Below are 8,669 nucleotides of genomic sequence, written 5' to 3' on the forward strand. Positions count from 1 at the left end.
ACTTATCATAAGTCCTTTTAGAGTAGAAGAGCTGCGTCCCAATAATAAGCCTACTGTTCCTTTGGGAAGAGGTCCTTTTACCCCTGTGGGAATGATTTGAACTCCCATCTCTGGAGTTAGTACTGCTCTGGCGGAGGCGCAGATGTCCAACCCTGTGCTCCCTCTGGTTTGTCTGATGAGGGATCTGATGGACAATGTGTCCTGGGCACTACCCTGATGGGGTTGCTGGGTTCCTCCAGTGCTCCGTATATTTGTGGTTTTGGGCCCCGGAGCATTGGGCCCCCCTGTCCATTTTTTGGCAATGGAGCCCGATGCCTTTCTCCATGATATCGTGGATAAACACCTGGTCCTTGTTCGTTTTTTGATAATGGAGTACCCTCTATGGTGGTTTGAGAACGGCATTCATTATCCCAATGTCTCCCTCTACGGCATCGTGGGCAAATACCTGGTATTCTACTCCTTTGATACCTAGTTTTGTTAAACCCTCCTCCAATGGGGCAATTCCTTTTAAAATGTCCTGTTTGTTCACAATTGTAGCATGTTCTTGGCCTGGCATCTAAAGCCTGTTTTACTGCAGCTGCCACGACTTGCTCTTGTTCATTAATGTCTCTACATAATTTAATATATGTGTTTAAATCTTCATGTTTCCATGGTCTAATGATATCTCTGCACCAACGATTCGCTTGCTCATAAGCCAGGTGTTTTAGTAATGGCATTGCTTGTTTTGTATTCCCAAAAACTCTGGTAGCTGTTTGAATAAGCCTATCTACAAATTCAGCATAAGGTTCATTAGCTCCTTGTATTACCTTAGATAATTGACCTTGTAAACCTCCATGTCCTTGTAAAGTCTTCCATGCCTTAATTGCATCTGCAGCAATTTGTGCGTATACGCCAGGATCATATGCAATTTGTTGCTGCTGATCCTCATAAGGTCCCTTTCCTAACAACATATCTAGATTTCTCTGAGGATAACCAGCTGCTGCATTTCGCCTAGCCGTCTCCTTGCAAAATTCCTCATTGGCAACCTTCCATAACAGGTATTGTCCTCCATTTAGCACAGCTTTACACATATTAGCCCAATCTGCTGGCGTCATGTTCAAGTTGTTAATGGATTCGACCATGCTTACAGTGAAGGGTGCTTGAGGACCATAGGTTATTACAGCCTCTTTTAGCTGCTTCACTGTTTTGAAATTTAAAACTTGGTAAAATCGCTGCCCTCCTGCCTCAAATACAGGGCATGTTAATATTTGAGATCTTGTCTCAGGATCCCAACTATCAACTGCGGGGGTTGGGGACCTCCCAGCATATGGAGGTGGCCTTGTTAGTTGGACACTTACGTCCTCTGGTGATAGAAAGGTGTTAGTAGCAGTCTCCTGTAGAGGTGGTGCTGTTGGTTGGACACTTACACCCTCTGGTTATAGAAAGGTGTTAGTAGCAGTCTCCTGTTGTAACTTTCCCCCTGATGGCTTTTTCTGTTTTACACTTTCTTTCTCTGTCTGACTAGCTTGAGAGGCCTTCTCTTTTACTTGAATCTTTTCCTCTTTCTGACTAACTTGAGAGACCTTCTCTTTTACTTGAATCAATATGTCTTCTCCTTCCTCTACCTTTGTCTGAACTGAAGGCTTTGGACTAAGCAAACAAGATATGAACGTCCACAATGGCAATGTGCCAACTGGCAGAGTCCCTGGGCTTTTCTTTTCTATTCTTTTTAAATCTTCACCATGATGGTTCCATTGTGATATATTTAACAACTCCTCCTTAAAAAGCCATGGGCTACATTTTTGTATTGTATCAACGTATGCCCTGATTGTTCTTGATTTTACTGAGATGCCTCCTTCCTCTAACAACTTACTTAACACTCTTTCAGTTTGTTTTTTACTAATTTCTGATCCCGTATTTCTACTATAATACAACCCAACAAGATAACACCTAACAAAACTGAAACTGAGTGAAACAAAATTGGAACAACACAAAATCATTATAATAGCCTCCTGAAATATCCATCCATCCTTTCTCCCTATCTGTTCCTCAGATGTGAGCGGTTTTTCTTCCATCTTACACATCTCCAGGGACAGGCAACTTAAAACAAAAGTGAAACAAAATAACTAAAGAAGAATCTTAAAATGGCTACCCATCCTCTCGCCCTGCCCTCAGGGGCGAGCAGTTCACTTACCCTCAGTCACTCCCCGTGCGAGCCACCAAATGCCGCAGTCTGGCTGGGCACAATCAGGAGCCACTTGTCAAAAGAAACTAACTTTATTTTTAGAACCACACATGCCAAACAAAACAGCCTCTCAGGAAAAACCCTCAGAGCCTCAACTGCCACCACTGGCTTTCCACAAGCCTCTCTCTCCCACACAAGCTTCTCTCCACCTCCCACAATCCTCCTGCTCTTGAGGCCGATTGGCTGGGTCACATGGGCGGAGCCAAAAAAGTCCCCCAATGAGCAGCTCCGTGGTCTGAAAGGGCAGGGAAACAGCCCAATGAGCATCACCGCAGAGGAGCCAATCAGCTAGATGTTGCTGGGGCCGAGGAGCCAATCAGCTAGATGTTGCTGGGGCCGCTGTGAGCCAATCATCAGCTGGCAGCTGGAAGTTTGCTGGCAGCTGGAAGTTTGCTGGGGCCCCTTCGGCTGTGGCTCTCAACAATTAATATTATATATGATCTTTCTATTTGTGAGAGGTGTGTTGAATGCACCCAGTAATATTGTATTGGGGTCTGACTGAGTCATGAAGTGTTTTATGTAATTGGGAGCACTGATGTTAGGGACATAAATATTTACTATTGTTATATTTTCTTGTTGGATTGTTCCCAGTACCAGTATAAATTTTTTGAACTTCTGATTAAGTTTTTGGCTAAAATCAACTACATTGATTAGGGGGCCAAACTGACTATAAAACATTCTTAAATGACAGGAGACACTGAAGCCCAAAATACCTCTCCCAAATGAGTGTTTCTCAAAATGTGGTCTGTGGAATAGCACAACCAAATCTTCTGAAGAACTTGTTTCAAAATATAGATCCTGAGTCCCAGTGCATGAATCAGAATCTCTGGGGTGGTGTGGGGAGAACCAGAGGACCTGCATGTCAGAAAACCTCTCCAGGGGTGTCTGGTACATTCTCTCCTTGAAGGGCAGGCTCAGTGGCCCAGTCAGGAAGAAACTGGCCAGGTCTTTGAATTAACCCTTCCCACTCTTGTTCCTCGTGTGTCCATCAAAGTTGTACTCCTGGCTTTGACACTTCTCATACTACACATCAGATGACAAAGTTAAATGTGGGTTTCTATTATATGCATATGAGTTAAAAAATCTAACATGCCTTAATTAATTCTGAAAACTCCATAAGATTTTGAAACCATGTATATGAGGCTTGAAGTAAAAGATGACTCTGGGGAAAAATACTGAGTGAGGGAAAGTGTTTGATGCAGGTCCAGATGATTACCCAGGAATGAGGAGGAAAATGCACCCAAAAGCAATCTTGAAGAAAAGGCAGGATGCATTTTATGTCCAGAATACAAACATGCAAATCTATTGAAAATCAGCTGGGATGTGCAGGCCAATCTTTAACACCCTACAAACACAGGCTGAAAAGTACTGGCTGGCAAACATGTTTGGCTAGATGAAGGCTTTAAGCAATTCTGGATATTTTGCAACACATGAAAATTAAGATGTTTCTTTTTTTAAAGAAAATTTTTGTCTTTTCCTGGGAAATTTAAATTAAAGTAGAAAAACCAACCACACCCTACACTGGCTGGTGCTGGACAGCAGCTCCTCACCTTCAACCAGACTTGTGCTCCCAGGGCCTCTACAGTAGCTACAGTCTGCTTCACTCATCAGACCAGCTGCTGGATCACTGCCTACATTGGCCAGTGCTGCAGGGAACCAAGTCACTAATTCAGCCTCTCTGTGCTCTACTCTGCTGCTAGTAAAAGTTCTTGCTACAGAGATCCTTTCCTACCTCTGAGATATTATGAAAGAAGTCAGATAAATGTATGAAAATTACCTCAAATTTGTTATAAAATTCTCATCCTTACATGTCCTTTGGAATCACATGGGGGAACTTTTAAAAACACCCATGCCTAGGTTCCACTTCTAAAGGTTCTGATTTCTTGGTCTAGGTGCAGCCCTCACTATCAGGATGGCATTAAGTTCTCCAGGTGACCCTAATGGACAACCAAGGTTGAAAACTCTAGCCTTCAGAGGATGCAAATTGTTTAATAGAAAGGGAAGAGAAGGTCAAAATGTGTTCTGGTTTCTAGCATTCATTTTCTCTCCAAGATAACTGAAGAATAAAACACTGAGGAAAAGAAGGGAAATTATTCCAGGAGACAAGATTCAGGCAGCACAAATAGCTCAAGTACATGAGAGGAGGCTCACAGTGGCAGGCTTGTATGAGAAAGTGCAATTGCTCTGAAATCTATCAATGCACTGAGTAGAAAATTTTCAAATATTAAAAAAATAACAATCTCCCCAAGAATTTCTAGTAATGGTCCAATTTTTATCTTAAGAAGATGAATTCCAAATTATCGCTTCTCTTCAAGCTTTATGTTAGGTAGCATGCGTTCATATTTTGGCTTCTTATCATGGGAAAGTCAATCTACTGTCATCTAATTTTCAAACAATAATATTCCCTTACATTATAGTTGAAAAGCATATTTTCAAAAGGTTTTACATAATAATGGCTTCTATTTACTGGGTTTCTAGGCATCGAGCAGCATGGTGGACACTTTATATATATGAACTGTAAGCTGTCCAACAGCCTCACGAGGTTTATTTCATCACCTCTTTTTACAAATTAAAAAAAATGAGCTTCAGGAATATTTAAAATTATGGACATGATCAATGAACTGGTAGATGGATTTGCATTCAAACAAAACTATCTTGTTAGTCTTCACAACCCAGAGGTGAAAGATCTGTGCTTGATTATCCCCACTCTCCCAGTAAAAAAACAGAGTTGAATGGTTTGCTCCATATCAAAGAACAAGTTTCTAGGAGCTACAGCTAGAACCTGCTTTCCACCCTCCATTCTATGTTCTTCTAGAGGATCACAGCACAGTCAGTCCATATTATACTATGAGAGCTATGTTAACAGTGCTTATGCATCACTTGTGGACAGAAATCAAAAATCTTAAACATTGGTATACATATGGCTTAACTTCAACACAGGTCTGGCACATGCTTTTCTGTCTCCAGGCCCCCTAGAAACAGCTAATACAATCAACAACTTTATAAGTTTCAGAATCCTCTCCTGAATCCTATGAACAATCATGCTATTAAAGTACAAGCACCATGACCCCAGGACTTTATCTTGTCTTTAACTGCCCTGGTACTACCACAAACAACCGGCAGGATATACTGAGGAAAAGTGGACATCGTCTCACATGGATCTTTTCTTTATTTATAAAATCATAAAGAGACTGTATCATAACAATCCAGCTAGATGGTCTCGTATCCATGAGTCCCACTACTTGAAGCAAGCTCCAAGGGGAGGGTATCATTTTATGTACTGGCAGAGAGGTCTCCTCTTCTTTAGAACACCAATGCTGTATCTTCAAACCTGCATTCCAGGAACTGTGCCTATGGTGTGTTGTGGCCAAGAGGTCATTGTTGAAAAAAAAGAACACATCTGGACACAGCTCCCTGATGATTCTTTATTCAGCTAAGGGGGCACCACACTGTTCTTTTAGCAGCATCTCCATTATTCTAATTCCCTTCTGACTCCCTATCTTAAGAATGTGCCAGCAAAAGTTTCCAAAACACAGTTGACAAATCCAGCCCCTGTGATTAAAATCCTGCCTCTTTGAATGAATTCTGTCCAATTTGAATTTTCCACTCTTCCTTCATGGATGCATACTGTGTCCACATAAGACAGTGATTCCTTATAGCCATGTTTCTTCCCTGAGGATTGAGCTATGATTCCTCTTCTAACTGGATAATAGGGACCTTTAAAATACTCACCTTTCTTAAAATTTCTGGAATCACATTCTGGCAGATTGCAATCCTCTCTCTATAGATGATTCCTGTTGATACATCTATTTTTTCCTCCAAGATTTTTTTGAGATGACATTTTTTATCCATTCATAGCTTCAGAGGAAGCTGGCGACCACCTGCTTGAAAGGGTACTTGTATACCCGGTGCATACCCACCATGACCCCCATCCCCACCCTGGACCATGCCTCTGCAAGTCCAGGGCTGTCTGAGCTCTGCCTGTGCTGCAGGAGCCCATGCCAGGGCAGCCCCAGAATTTATCTTTATTAAAGTGGTCTTTCACATCCTGTATCTTCTCATTCCTTGGATATTTTATTTTATTAAACAGTTTAATAATCAACTATTTGTATTTTTCTCTGGAATTTCAGCCTCTTTATTATTTGTGAATTCAGTTATGTTGGGGTTGTAAATGTTTGGTGCCTTGTTAGTCTGTTTCCTCATGTTTTCAGAGTGTCTCACCCATAGTGCATGCTCAGTTAGTGGTATTTGAGAGATAGACTTTGGACACACAGTTTTGGAAGTTCCAGGAATTTTCAAAGTTTGAGAATAATAATAAAAAATGTTTGAAATCAGCATCATTCTAGACTCCAAAATATACAGTTTACCTGTGGCATGTCATTTACTCAAACAAGTATGTGTGGGGTGTTACACTGCTGTAGGCTCAGACAATGTAACATTACACCAGGAATTACACCTCCCCAAAAGACTAATTTCTGCAGGTGTCATTCATCACATAGCCCTATAGGGGAATAATCACAAAGTAGTGGGTACTATGAAAGCAAAATTCAGGAATAATGGGAGGGGACTTCAAGGGAACTGGCCTTGTATAAAAGAGTTGGCTTGGGAGCTGGGTCCCAAATGATGATTTGGAAATTCCAGGCAAAGGACTGTGAAGGATGAAGACATCCCAGGAAGGAAGACAAGTTCAGATTTTTATTTCTACCTAAAGTGGAGTTGGAAAAAGAAGTGAGTGCAAGATGGATCCTTAATCCTAAGTATGTGTGGGAAGCTACTGAATGGGATTAGGTAGTTCCAGAGGGTTGACATTGTTTCTAACATGTCACTCTGGTTTGAATGATTAAGAGGGAAACAGGAATAGCAAGAGTTTGCAAAGCTTTGGGCAAGACACCATTTTACTAGATAACTTATTTGGTCCTTTGGATTCATTCTTTACCCTTCTCTACCTGCCAGGAAGCAGGACTGGATTTCCATCAGTGAGTTTTCATCCCCTCTGGTTTCCACTGGGTTTTGCCAAGGGGGTGCACCAGTAGGAGCTAGGAGGGAGAGAGGAGCCTGAAGTCAGAATATGATCACTCATCCCAAGTAATGCAGGCAGGCTATGTCCCTTGTTTCCTTAACTTAAGTTGACAGCTTGAGACAGCAGATTTGTAAATGGCCCTTTTATTATTCTCTTAACAAATTGTTCAATTTGAGCATGTTTTTCCAGCACCCTAATCAACAGGGATGGTGACTTGAAGTAAGGCAACAATGATGAAGCTGGAGAGAAGTGGGCAAATTTAAATTCATATTTAGGGACAGTTTGTGAGTTCTGTTAATCAATTAAATTATATTTTCACTTTTAAATTATATAATGGAGGGATCTTGGTTATTTTGCTAATTTGTGTCCTTTGTGAAAGGAGACAGGCATTAAGAAAGCGGTGCAAGAGATTTGGGAGAAAAAATTCTTGTGAAAGATGAGGGGAGAGGAGCTGGTATAGGAAAAGAGTGTTTTCAGATTATGATGGGCATCAGACCCTGAAGGGAGAGTAGGAAGGAAGGAGGAGAGGAAAAATCTCTTGCTGTAGTAAAGTTTTCAGGTAAGGGGGAACCCAAGAGACTCCCTATTAAGAAAGACCCAAACCTGGCAGAAATAACCAGGCTCGTACCCTTGTCATGCTGTCATTAGCTGGGAATACCCTTCAGATGATCTTGGCTTTGGCATGAAACCTTCACAAATTCCAAAGACAGATTCTAGAACCTGCAAAGAAACAAACTGCCATAGCTCTCCAGCTAGACATGTGTCCCTCAGGATCCTCATATAGGACCAGGCAAATCATGTAACTCAACTCTGTGGGGACAAGTGCATGGAGTACTGCAGATGTGGGATATGTTAAGGGAGTCTGAGTGGCAAACCAGTCCCCTGTACTGGGTGTGTGTGGCAAACTGCTTATCCTGAAGGCACAGCCCTGGGCATGAGGCCTCCTGTTGCAGTCCCTGTGCTGACTCCACAGCCCACTCCTTGATTGGTTGCTGCAAGGACAGTTGGCCAGAAATTGTATTGGTGGCTGCTTGTAATCTGCTGAGCTACTGACTGAGTATATATACATATATATTTTATTGTGCAGTATATATAACTGCACAATAAAATCAGACCTGCTTCCTGCTTGGTCTCTGGAGGTCTTGATTAGTGTCTCCACAGCCACACTCTCCTCTACCCTGTTCTGTGGACCTCCTCGCTGGATGAGAGCCCATGCACAACCCCAGAACAAACTCAGGAATTAATTCACACTTATGTCACCAGTGACCTGCGTGGGGAGGGAATATGTAACCCCTGAAGGTGTGGGCCAGGTGGAAATAAAAGGCTGAATGTAATACAAAGAATTAAAGCAAAATACACAGAAGATATTTATATTGAAAGTGGGTGCTTGACAGGTGGAGAAGACCTGATGGGTCTGATCCTAAC

At 41.9% G+C, this 8,669-nt stretch overlaps 1 pseudogene; it reads right to left on the minus strand.

Moving 5' to 3' along the window:
- Positions 1-5,649: 5,649 nt before the first annotated feature.
- LOC124102992 (PRELI domain-containing protein 2-like) lies at positions 5,650-6,156 on the minus strand (annotated as a pseudogene).
- Between the last annotated feature and the right edge of the window lie 2,513 nt (positions 6,157-8,669).

This window comes from Marmota monax, unplaced genomic scaffold (genome assembly GCF_021218885.2).
Source record: "Marmota monax isolate L192 unplaced genomic scaffold, Marmota_monax_Labrador192_F-V1.1 WCK01_AAM20220418_F8-fsc00280, whole genome shotgun sequence".
Lineage (NCBI taxonomy): Eukaryota > Metazoa > Chordata > Mammalia > Rodentia > Sciuridae > Marmota > Marmota monax.